Genomic DNA, 13,163 nt, shown 5'->3' with positions numbered 1-13,163 from the left:
GCCTGAGGGAGCAAGAGAAAGACAGGGGCGCGGGGCACACGCCTGGGATAATTAGCCGTGGCCGTTACACGCCGGGACATTTGGCTGCCGGGACAGCTCACCGCAGCAGGTAAGGTATCCCCTAGCCTTAAAAACCCTAACCGTAACTCCGTACCCTAAACACCGTAACTCCGTACCCTAAACACCGTAACCCCGTACCCTAAACACCGTAACCCCGTACCCTAAACACCGTAACCCCGTACCCTAAACACTGTAACCCCGTACCCTAAACACCGTTACCCCGTACCCTAAACACCGTTACCCCGTACCCTAAACACCGCAGCCCCGTACCCTAAACACCGTAACCCCGTACCCTAAACACCGCAGCCCCGTACCCTAAACACCGTAACCCCATACCCTAAACACCGTAACCCCATACCCTAAACACCGTAACCCCGTACCCTAAACACCGTAACCCCGTACCCTAAACACCGTAACCCCGTACCCTAAACACCGTAACCCCGTACCCTAAACACCGTAACCCCGTACCCTAAACACCGTAACCCCGTACCCTAAACACCGTAACCCCATACCCTAAACACCGTAACCCCGTACCCTAAACACCGTAACCCCATAGCCTAAACACCGTAACCCCATAGCCTAAACACCGTAACCCCATACCCTAAACACCGTAACCCCGTACCCTAAACACCGTAACCCCATAGCCTAAACACCGTAACCCCGTACCCTAAACACCGTAACCCCGTACCCTAAACACCGTAACCCCATACCCTAAACACCGTAACCCCGTACCCTAAACACCGTAACCCCGTACCCTAAACACCGTAACCCAGTACCCTAAACACCGTAACCCCATACCCTAAACACCGTAACCCCATACCCTAAACACCGTAACCCCATACCCTAAACACCGTAACCCCATACCCTAAAAACCGTAACCCCGTACCCTAAACACTGTAACCCCGTACCCTAAACACCGTAACTCCGTACCCTAAACACCGTAACTCCGTACCCTAAACACCGTAACCCCATACCCTAAACACCGTAACCCCGTACCCTAAACACTGTAACCCCGTACCCTAAACACCGTAACTCCGTACCCTAAACACCGTAACTCCGTACCCTAAACACCGTAACCCCGTACCCTAAACACCGTAACCTAAACACCGTAACCCCGGACCCTAAACACCGTAACCCCATACCCTAAACACCGTAACCCCATACCCTAAACACCGTAACCCCATAGCCTAAACACCGTAACCCCGTACACTAAACACCGTAACTCCGTACCCCTAAACACCGTAACCCCGTACCCTAAACACAGTAACCCCATAGCCTAAACACCGTAACCCCGTACCCTAAACACCGTAACCCATGATCCTTTTACCTTGCATACACGTGTCTGATGATGCTCTTACCGTGCACACACGTGTCTCATGATCCTTTTACCTTGCACACACATGTCTCATGATGCTCTTACCTTGCACACACATGTCTCATGATGCTCTTACCGTGCACACACGTGTCTCATGATGCTCTTACCGTGCACACACGTGTCTCATGATGCTCTTACCGTGCACACACGTGTCTCATGATCCTTTTACCTTGCACACACATGTCTCATGATGCTCTTACCTTGCACACACATGTCTCATGATGCTCTTACCGTGCACACACGTGTCTCATGATGCTCTTACCGTGCACACACATGTCTCATGATGCTTTTACCTTGCACACACGTGTCCCATGATGCTCTTGCCATGCACACACGTGCACCATGCCACCGTACCTGTGGGAGCGCGCTCTGCTCCTCCAGGATACACAGGATGCCGTGCGGTGGCTCAGTCAGAAGGTCCAGGCAGCTCGGTACCAGCTCCTGGGTCAGAGGCACCCAGCGCAGCCCCTCCCTCACATACTCAGCCTGGGGGGTGCAGGGGTCAGAGGTCAGCACAGGGATGGGTGATGACCCCCGTCCCCCTGGGGTTACCTGCTCCTGTGACACCAGGCTCCGGGCGCTGTGACACTGTATCCACTCGTGGGCAAAGTTCCTGCAGAGCTGCTCCAGGCTGTTTACCCCCAAGTTCTGTGACACGGGGACACGGGGTCAGTGCAGTGTGACACGGGGTCACGGTGTCAGTGCAGAGTGACACGGGGTCACGGTGTCAGTGCAGAGTGACACGTGGACACGGGGTCAGTGCAGTGTGACACGGGGTCACGGCGTCAGTGCAGAGTGACACGGGGATACGGGGTCAGTGCAGAGTGACACAGGGACACGGGGTCAGTGCAGTGTGACACGGGGTCAGGGCAGAGTGACACGGGACCAGGGCAGAGTGACACGGGGACACGGGGTCAGTGCAGAGTGACACAGGGTCACGGGGTCAGTGCAGAGTGACACGGGTCACAGGGTCAGTGCAGAGTGACACGGGTCACGGGGTCAGGGCAGAGGGACACAGGGACACGGGGTCAGTGCAGTGTGACACAGGGTCAGTGCAGAGGGGCACGGGGTCAGTGCAGAGTGACACGGGGACACGGGGTCAGTGCAGAGTGACACGGGGACACAGGGTCAGTGCAGAGTGACACGGGGACACGGGGTCAGTGCAGAGTGACACAGGGCCCCTGGTCAGTGCAGTGACACGGGGACACTGGGTCAGTGCAGAGTGACACGGGGACACGGGGTCAGTGCTGAGTGACACGGGGTCAGGGCAGAGTGACACGGGGTCACGACGGTCAGTGCAGAGTGACACGGGGACACGGGGTCAGTGTAGTGTGACACGGGGAAACGAGGTCAGTGCAGTGTGACACAGGGACACGGGGTCAGTGCAGGGGGACACGGGGTCAGTGCAGAGTGACACAGGGACACGGGGTCAGTGCAGTGTGACACGGGGTCAGTGCAGTGTGACACGGGGTCAGTGCAGTGTGACACGGGGTCACGGGGTCAAGGCAGAGTGACACGGGGTCAGGGCAGAGTGACACGGGATCAGTGCAGAGTGACACGGGGACACGGGGTCAGTGCAGAGGGACACGAGGTCAGTGCAGTGGGACACGGGGTCAGTGCAGAGTGACACGGGGTCACGGGTCAGTGCAGAGTGACACGGGGTCACAGGTCAGGGCAGAGTGACATGGGGTCAGTGCAGTGACACGGGGTCACGGGGTCAGGGCATAGTGACACGGGGTCAGTGCGGTGTGACACAGGGACACGGGGTCAGTGCAGAGTGACACGGGGTCACGGGGTCAGGGCAGAGTGACACGGGGTCAGTGCAGAGTGACACAGGGACACGGGGTCAGTGCAGAGTGACATGGGGACACGGGGTCAGTGCAGAGGGACACAGGTCAGTGCAGAGTGACACGGGGTCAGTGCAGAGGGACACAGGGACACGGGGTCAGTGCAGAGGGACACGGGGTCACGGGGTCAAGGCAGAGTGACACGGGGTCAGGGCAGAGTGACACGGGATCAGTGCAGTGTGACACGGGGACACGGGGTCAGTGCAGAGGGACACGAGGTCAGTGCAGTGGGACACGGGGTCAGTGCAGAGTGACACGGGGTCACGGGTCAGTGCAGAGTGACACGGGGTCACGGGTCAGGGCAGAGTGACATGGGGTCAGTGCAGTGACACGGGGTCACGGGGTCAGGGCATAGTGACACGGGGTCAGTGCGGTGTGACACAGGGACACGGGGTCAGTGCAGAGTGACACAGGGTCACGGGGTCAGGGCAGAGTGACACGGGGTCAGTGCAGAGTGACACAGGGACACGGGGTCAGTGCAGAGTGACATGGGGACACGGGGTCAGTGCAGAGGGACACAGGTCAGTGCAGAGTGACACGGGGTCAGTGCAGAGGGACACAGGGACACGGGGTCAGTGCAGAGGGACACAGGGTCAGTGCAGAGGGACACAGGGTCAGTGCAGAGGGACACGGGGTCACAGGGTCAGTGCAGAGTGACACAGGGTCAGTGCAGAGTGACACTGGAACACGGGGTCAGTGCAGAGTGACACGGGACACGGGGTCAGTGCAGAGGGACACGGGGTCAGTGCAGAGGGACACGGGGTCAGTGCAGAGTGACACGGGGTCAGTGCAGAGTGACACGGGGACACGGGGTAAGTGCAGAGGGACACGGGGGTCAGTGCAGAGTGACACGGGGTCAGTGCAGAGTGACACGGGGACACAGGGTAAGTTCAGAGGGACACGGGGTCAGTGCAGAGTGACACGGGGTCAGTGTAGAGTGACACGGGGTCAGTGGGTGCAGAGTGACACGGGGACAGTGGGTGCAGAGTGACACGGGGTCACAGCGTTAGTGCAGAGGGACTGTCCGTCACCATGTAACACACACACAATGTAACACACACTGTAACACACATACAATGTAACATACAATGAAACACAAAGTGTAACACACACATACAATGTAACACACACAATGTAGCACACACACACAATGTAACACACACACGAAATGACAGGACCGCTCCAATACCTCAAACCCACAGGTGTCTATAATGCCCACAGCGCTGTCCGTCTCACGGGGACACAGCCAATCATTTCCCTGCTCCAGCAGCCAATCAAAGAGCAGCGAGTACAGCGCCTGGGAGATGGCGTCCCTAGGGGGAGGCGGGGCTTCAGCAGGAGAAAGGCAGCACCTCCGACCTCTGACCTCCACCCCAGGACCTCCGACTCCGCCCCAGGACCTCCGACTCCGTCCCAGGATCTCTGCCCCAAAACCTCCACCCCAGGAGCTCCGTCTCCGCCCCAGGACCTCTGCCTCCACCCCAGGACCTTCGCCTCCACCCCAGGACCTCTGCCTCCACCCCAGGACCTTCGCCTCCACCCCAGGACCTCCGCCTCCGCCCAAGGGCCTCCGCCCCAGGACCTCTGCCCCAGGACCTCCGCCCCAGGACCTCCGCCTCCACCCCAGGACCTTCGCCTCCACCCCAGGACCTCCGCCTCCGCCCAAGGGCCTCCGCCCCAGGACCTCCACCTCTGCCCCAGGACCGCCACCTCAGGACCTCCTGTCTGACCCTGTCCTGATACCCCCCATTCTGCCCAAATTTCCCTCCCCCACTGAATGTGAACCCACCCGAGCCGCACTGGGAGCCCCCCACAACCCCCGCACTCACCGAGAGTCTATCGCAGCTTCAACTGAGAGAGGGGACTGGACCCGGCCATAGGGGGTCACCTGAGGGCAGAGATCTGATAAATATGCCGCCCATAACAGAGTCACCCTGTGTCACACACTGGTACTGTCCCTGGTACTCACTGTCACCCTGTGTCACACGCTGGTACTGACCCTGGAACTCACTGTCACCCTGTGTCACACGCTGGTACTGACCCTGGAACTCACTGTCACCCTGTGTCACACTCTGGTACTGTCCCTGGTACTCACTGTCACCCTGTGTCACACGCTGGTACTGACCCTGGAACTCACTGTCACCCTGTGTCACACACTGGTACTGTCCCTGGTACTCACTGTCACCCTGTGTCACACACTGGTACTGTCCTTGGTACTCACTGTCACCCTGTGTCACACGCTGGTACTGACCCTGGAACTCACTGTCACCCTGTGTCACACACTGGTACTGACCCTGGTACTCACTGTCACCCCGTGTCACACACTGGTACTGTCCCTGGTACTCACTGTCACCCTGTGTCACACACTGGTACTGTCCCTGGTACTCACTGTCACCCTGTGTCACACACTGGTACTGTCCCTGGTACTCACTGTCACCCTGTGCCACACACTGGTACTGTTCCTGGAACTCACTGTCACCCTGTGTCACACGCTGGTACTGTCCCTGGAACTCACTGTCACCCTGTGTCACACGCTGGTACTGTCCCTGGAACTCACTGTCACCCTGTGTCACACGCTGGTACTGTCCCTGATACTCACTGTCACCCTGTGTCACACGCTGGTACTGACCCTGATACTCACTGTCACCCTGTGTCACACGCTGGTACTGACCCTGATACTCACTGTCACCCTGTGTCACACGCTGGTACTGACCCTGATACTCACTGTCACCCTGTGTCACACACTGGTACTGACCCTGATACTCACTGTCACCCTGCGTCACACACTGGTACTGTCACTGGAACTCACTGTCACCCTGTGCCACACACTAATACTGTCCCTGATACTCACTGTCACCCTGTGTCACACACTAATACTGTCCCTGATACTCACTGTCACCCTGTGTCACACACTGGTACTGTCCCTGGTACTCACTGTCACCCTGTGTCACACGCTGGTACTGCCAGTGGTACTCACTGTCACCCTGTGTCACACGCTGGTACTGTCCCTGATACTCACTGTCACCCTGTGTCACACACTGGTACTGTCCCTGATACTCACTGTCACCCTGTGTCACATGCTGGTACTGTCCCTGGTACTCACTGTCACCCTGTGTCACACGCTGGTACTGTCCCTGGTACTCACTGTCACCCTGTGTCACACGCTGGTACTGACCCTGATACTCACTGTCACCCTGTGTCACACGCTGGTACTGACCCTGGAACTCACTGTCACCCTGTGTCACACGCTGGTACTGTCCCTGGTACTCACTGTCACCCTGTGTCACACGCTGGTACTGACCCTGATACTCACTGTCACCCTGTGTCACACGCTGGTACTGACCCTGATACTAACTGTCACACTGTGTCACACACTGGTACTGTCCCTGGTACTCACTGTCACCCTGTGTCACACACTGGTACTGTCCCCGGTACTCACTGTCACCCTGTGTCACACACTGGTACTGACCCTGGAACTCACTGTCACCCTGTGTCACACACTGGTACTGACCCTGGTACTCACGGTCACCCTGTGTCACACACTGGTATTGTCCCTGGTACTCACTGTCACCCTGTGTCACACGCTGGTACTGTCCCTGGTACTCACTGTCACCCTGTGTCACACACTGGTACTGTCCCTGGTACTCACTGTCACCCTGTGTCACACACTGGTACTGTCCCTGGTACTCACTGTCACACTGTGTCACACACTGGTACTGTCCCTGGTACTCACTGTCACCCTGTGTCACACACTGGTACTGTTCCCTGGTACTCACTGTCACCCTGTGTCACACACTGGTACTGACCCTGGAACTCACTGTCACCCTGTGTCACACACTGGTACTGACCCTGGTACTCACTGTCACCCTGTGTCACACACTGGTATTGTCCCTGGTACTCACTGTCACCCTGTGTCACTCACTGGTACTGTCCCTGGTACTCACTGTCACCCTGTGTCACACACTGGTACTGTCCCTGGTACTCACTGTCACCCTGTGTCACACATTGGTACTGTCCCCGGTACTCACTGTCACCCTGTGTCAGACACTGGTACTGTCCCTGGTACTCACTGTCACCCTGTGTCACACACTGATACCGTCCCTGGTACTCACTGTCACCCTGTGTCACACACTGATACCGTCCCTGGTACTCACTGTCACCCTGTGTCACACACTGGTACTGTCCCCGGTACTCACGGTCACCCTGTGTCACACACTGATACTGTCCCTGGTACTCACTGTCACACACTGGTACTGTCCCTGGTACTCACTGTCACCCTGTGTCACTAACTGATACTGTCCCTGGTACTCACTGTCACCCTGTGTCACTAACTGATACTGCCCCTGGTACTCACTGTCACACAGGGTCACACACCGGTACTGTCCCTGGTACTCACTGTCACCCTGTGACACTAACTGATACTGTCCCTCGTACTCACTGTCACCCTGTGTCACTAACTGATACTGCCCCTGGTACTCACTGTCACCCTGTGTCGCACACTGGTACTGTCTCTGGTACTCACTGTCACCCTGTGTCACACACTGGTACTGTCTCTGGTACTCACTGTCACCCTGTGTCACACACTGGTACTGTCCCTGTACTCACTGTCACCCTGTGTCACACACTGGTACTGACCCTGGAACTCACTGTCACCCTGTGTCACACGCTGGTACTGTCCTGGTACTCACTGTCACCTTGTGTCACACACTGGTACTGTCCCTGGTACTCACTGTCACCCTGTGTCACACATTGATACTGTCCCTGGTGCTCACTGTCACCCTGTGTCACACACTGGTACTGTCCCTGGTACTCACTGTCACCCTGTGTCACACACTGGTACTGTCCTGGTACTCACTGTCACCCTGTGTCACACACTGGTACTGACCCTGGTACTCACTGTCACCCTGTGTCACACACTGGTACTGCCCCTGGCACTGTCACCCTGTGTCACACACTCGTACTGTCCCTGGTACTGTCACCCTGTGTCACACACTGGTACTGTCCCTGGTACTCACTGTCATCCTGTGTCACACACTGGTACTGTCCCTGGTACTGTCACCCTGTGTCGCACACTGGTACTGTCCCTGGTACTGTCACCCTGTGTCACACACTGGTACTGACCCTGGTACTCACTGTCACCCTGTGTCACACACTGGTACTCACTGTCACCCTGTGTCACACACTGGTACTGACCCTGGTACTCACTGTCACCCTGTGTCACACACTGGTACTCACTGTCACCCTGTGTCACACACTGGAACTGCCCCTTATACTCACTGTCACCCTGTGTCACACACTGGGTCTGCCCCTGGCACTGTCACCCTGTGTCACACACTGGTACTGTCCCTGGTACTGTCACCCTGTGTCACACACTGGTACTGTCCCTGGTACTCACTGTCATCCTGTCACACACTGGTACTGTCACCCTGTGTCACACACTGGTACTGTCCCGGGTACTGTCACCCTGTGTCACACACTGGTACTGCCCCTTATACTCACTGTCACCCTGTGTCACACACTGTACTGCCCCTGGCACTGTCACCCTGTGTCACACACTGGTACTGTCCCTGGTACTGTCACCCTGTGTCACACACTGGTACTGTCCCTGGTACTCACTGTCACCCTGTGTCACACGCTGGTACTGACCCTGGAACTCACTGTCACCCTGTGTCACACGCTGGTACTGACCCTGGAACTCACTGTCACCCTGTGTCACACTCTGGTACTGTCCCTGGTACTCACTGTCACCCTGTGTCACACGCTGGTACTGACCCTGGAACTCACTGTCACCCTGTGTCACACACTGGTACTGTCCCTGGTACTCACTGTCACCCTGTGTCACACACTGGTACTGTCCTTGGTACTCACTGTCACCCTGTGTCACACGCTGGTACTGACCCTGGAACTCACTGTCACCCTGTGTCACACACTGGTACTGACCCTGGTACTCACTGTCACCCCGTGTCACACACTGGTACTGTCCCTGGTACTCACTGTCACCCTGTGTCACACACTGGTACTGTCCCTGGTACTCACTGTCACCCTGTGTCACACACTGGTACTGTCCCCTGGTACTCACTGTCACCCTGTGCCACACACTGGTACTGTTCCTGGAACTCACTGTCACCCTGTGTCACACGCTGGTACTGTCCCTGGAACTCACTGTCACCCTGTGTCACACGCTGGTACTGTCCCTGGAACTCACTGTCACCCTGTGTCACACGCTGGTACTGTCCCTGATACTCACTGTCACCCTGTGTCACACGCTGGTACTGACCCTGATACTCACTGTCACCCTGTGTCACACGCTGGTACTGACCCTGATACTCACTGTCACCCTGTGTCACACGCTGGTACTGACCCTGATACTCACTGTCACCCTGTGTCACACACTGGTACTGACCCTGATACTCACTGTCACCCTGCGTCACACACTGGTACTGTCACTGGAACTCACTGTCACCCTGTGCCACACACTAATACTGTCCCTGATACTCACTGTCACCCTGTGTCACACACTAATACTGTCCCTGATACTCACTGTCACCCTGTGTCACACACTGGTACTGTCCCTGGTACTCACTGTCACCCTGTGTCACACGCTGGTACTGCCAGTGGTACTCACTGTCACCCTGTGTCACACGCTGGTACTGTCCCTGATACTCACTGTCACCCTGTGTCACACACTGGTACTGTCCCTGATACTCACTGTCACCCTGTGTCACATGCTGGTACTGTCCCTGGTACTCACTGTCACCCTGTGTCACACGCTGGTACTGTCCCTGGTACTCACTGTCACCCTGTGTCACACGCTGGTACTGACCCTGATACTCACTGTCACCCTGTGTCACACGCTGGTACTGACCCTGGAACTCACTGTCACCCTGTGTCACACGCTGGTACTGTCCCTGGTACTCACTGTCACCCTGTGTCACACATTGATACTGTCCCTGGTGCTCACTGTCACCCTGTGTCACACACTGGTACTGTCTCTGGTACTCACTGTCACCCTGTGTCACACACTGGTACTGTCCCTGTACTCACTGTCACCCTGTGTCACACACTGGTACTGACCCTGGAACTCACTGTCACCCTGTGTCACACGCTGGTACTGTCCCTGGTACTCACTGTCACCTTGTGTCACACACTGGTACTGTCCCTGGTACTCACTGTCACCCTGTGTCACACATTGATACTGTCCCTGGTGCTCACTGTCACCCTGTGTCACACACTGGTACTGTCCCTGGTACTCACTGTCACCCTGTGTCACACACTGGTACTGTCCCTGGTACTCACTGTCACCCTGTGTCACACACTGGTACTGACCCTGGTACTCACTGTCACCCTGTGTCACACACTGGTACTGCCCCTGGCACTGTCACCCTGTGTCACACACTCGTACTGTCCCTGGTACTGTCACCCTGTGTCACACACTGGTACTGTCCCTGGTACTCACTGTCATCCTGTGTCACACACTGGTACTGTCCCTGGTACTGTCACCCTGTGTCGCACACTGGTACTGTCCCTGGTACTGTCACCCTGTGTCACACACTGGTACTGACCCTGGTACTCACTGTCACCCTGTGTCACACACTGGTACTCACTGTCACCCTGTGTCACACACTGGTACTGACCCTGGTACTCACTGTCACCCTGTGTCACACACTGGTACTCACTGTCACCCTGTGTCACACACTGGAACTGCCCCTTATACTCACTGTCACCCTGTGTCACACACTGGGTCTGCCCCTGGCACTGTCACCCTGTGTCACACACTGGTACTGTCCCTGGTACTGTCACCCTGTGTCACACACTGGTACTGTCCCTGGTACTCACTGTCATCCTGTCACACACTGGTACTGTCACCCTGTGTCACACACTGGTACTGTCCCGGGTACTGTCACCCTGTGTCACACACTGGTACTGCCCCTTATACTCACTGTCACCCTGTGTCACACACTGGTACTGCCCCTGGCACTGTCACCCTGTGTCACACACTGGTACTGTCCCTGGTACTGTCACCCTGTGTCACACACTGGTACTGTCCCTGGTACTCACTGTCACCCTGTGTCACACGCTGGTACTGACCCTGGAACTCACTGTCACCCTGTGTCACACGCTGGTACTGACCCTGGAACTCACTGTCACCCTGTGTCACACTCTGGTACTGTCCCTGGTACTCACTGTCACCCTGTGTCACACGCTGGTACTGACCCTGGAACTCACTGTCACCCTGTGTCACACACTGGTACTGTCCCTGGTACTCACTGTCACCCTGTGTCACACACTGGTACTGTCCTTGGTACTCACTGTCACCCTGTGTCACACGCTGGTACTGACCCTGGAACTCACTGTCACCCTGTGTCACACACTGGTACTGACCCTGGTACTCACTGTCACCCCGTGTCACACACTGGTACTGTCCCTGGTACTCACTGTCACCCTGTGTCACACACTGGTACTGTCCCTGGTACTCACTGTCACCCTGTGTCACACACTGGTACTGTCCCTGGTACTCACTGTCACCCTGTGCCACACACTGGTACTGTTCCTGGAACTCACTGTCACCCTGTGTCACACGCTGGTACTGTCCCTGGAACTCACTGTCACCCTGTGTCACACGCTGGTACTGTCCCTGGAACTCACTGTCACCCTGTGTCACACGCTGGTACTGTCCCTGATACTCACTGTCACCCTGTGTCACACGCTGGTACTGACCCTGATACTCACTGTCACCCTGTGTCACACGCTGGTACTGACCCTGATACTCACTGTCACCCTGTGTCACACGCTGGTACTGACCCTGATACTCACTGTCACCCTGTGTCACACACTGGTACTGACCCTGATACTCACTGTCACCCTGCGTCACACACTGGTACTGTCACTGGAACTCACTGTCACCCTGTGCCACACACTAATACTGTCCCTGATACTCACTGTCACCCTGTGTCACACACTAATACTGTCCCTGATACTCACTGTCACCCTGTGTCACACACTGGTACTGTCCCTGGTACTCACTGTCACCCTGTGTCACACGCTGGTACTGCCAGTGGTACTCACTGTCACCCTGTGTCACACGCTGGTACTGTCCCTGATACTCACTGTCACCCTGTGTCACACACTGGTACTGTCCCTGATACTCACTGTCACCCTGTGTCACATGCTGGTACTGTCCCTGGTACTCACTGTCACCCTGTGTCACACGCTGGTACTGTCCCTGGTACTCACTGTCACCCTGTGTCACACGCTGGTACTGACCCTGATACTCACTGTCACCCTGTGTCACACGCTGGTACTGACCCTGGAACTCACTGTCACCCTGTGTCACACGCTGGTACTGTCCCTGGTACTCACTGTCACCCTGTGTCACACGCTGGTACTGACCCTGATACTCACTGTCACCCTGTGTCACACGCTGGTACTGACCCTGATACTAACTGTCACACTGTGTCACACACTGGTACTGTCCCTGGTACTCACTGTCACCCTGTGTCACACACTGGTACTGTCCCCGGTACTCACTGTCACCCTGTGTCACACACTGGTACTGACCCTGGAACTCACTGTCACCCTGTGTCACACACTGGTACTGACCCTGGTACTCACGGTCACCCTGTGTCACACACTGGTATTGTCCCTGGTACTCACTGTCACCCTGTGTCACACGCTGGTACTGTCCCTGGTACTCACTGTCACCCTGTGTCACACACTGGTACTGTCCCTGGTACTCACTGTCACCCTGTGTCACACACTGGTACTGTCCCTGGTACTCACTGTCACACTGTGTCACACACTGGTACTGTCCCTGGTACTCACTGTCACCCTGTGTCACACACTGGTACTGTCCCCTGGTACTCACTGTCACCCTGTGTCAC

Source organism: Ascaphus truei, chromosome 22, assembly GCF_040206685.1.
Source record: "Ascaphus truei isolate aAscTru1 chromosome 22, aAscTru1.hap1, whole genome shotgun sequence".
Lineage (NCBI taxonomy): Eukaryota > Metazoa > Chordata > Amphibia > Anura > Ascaphidae > Ascaphus > Ascaphus truei.
Note: the sequence above shows the minus strand (reverse complement) of the source record.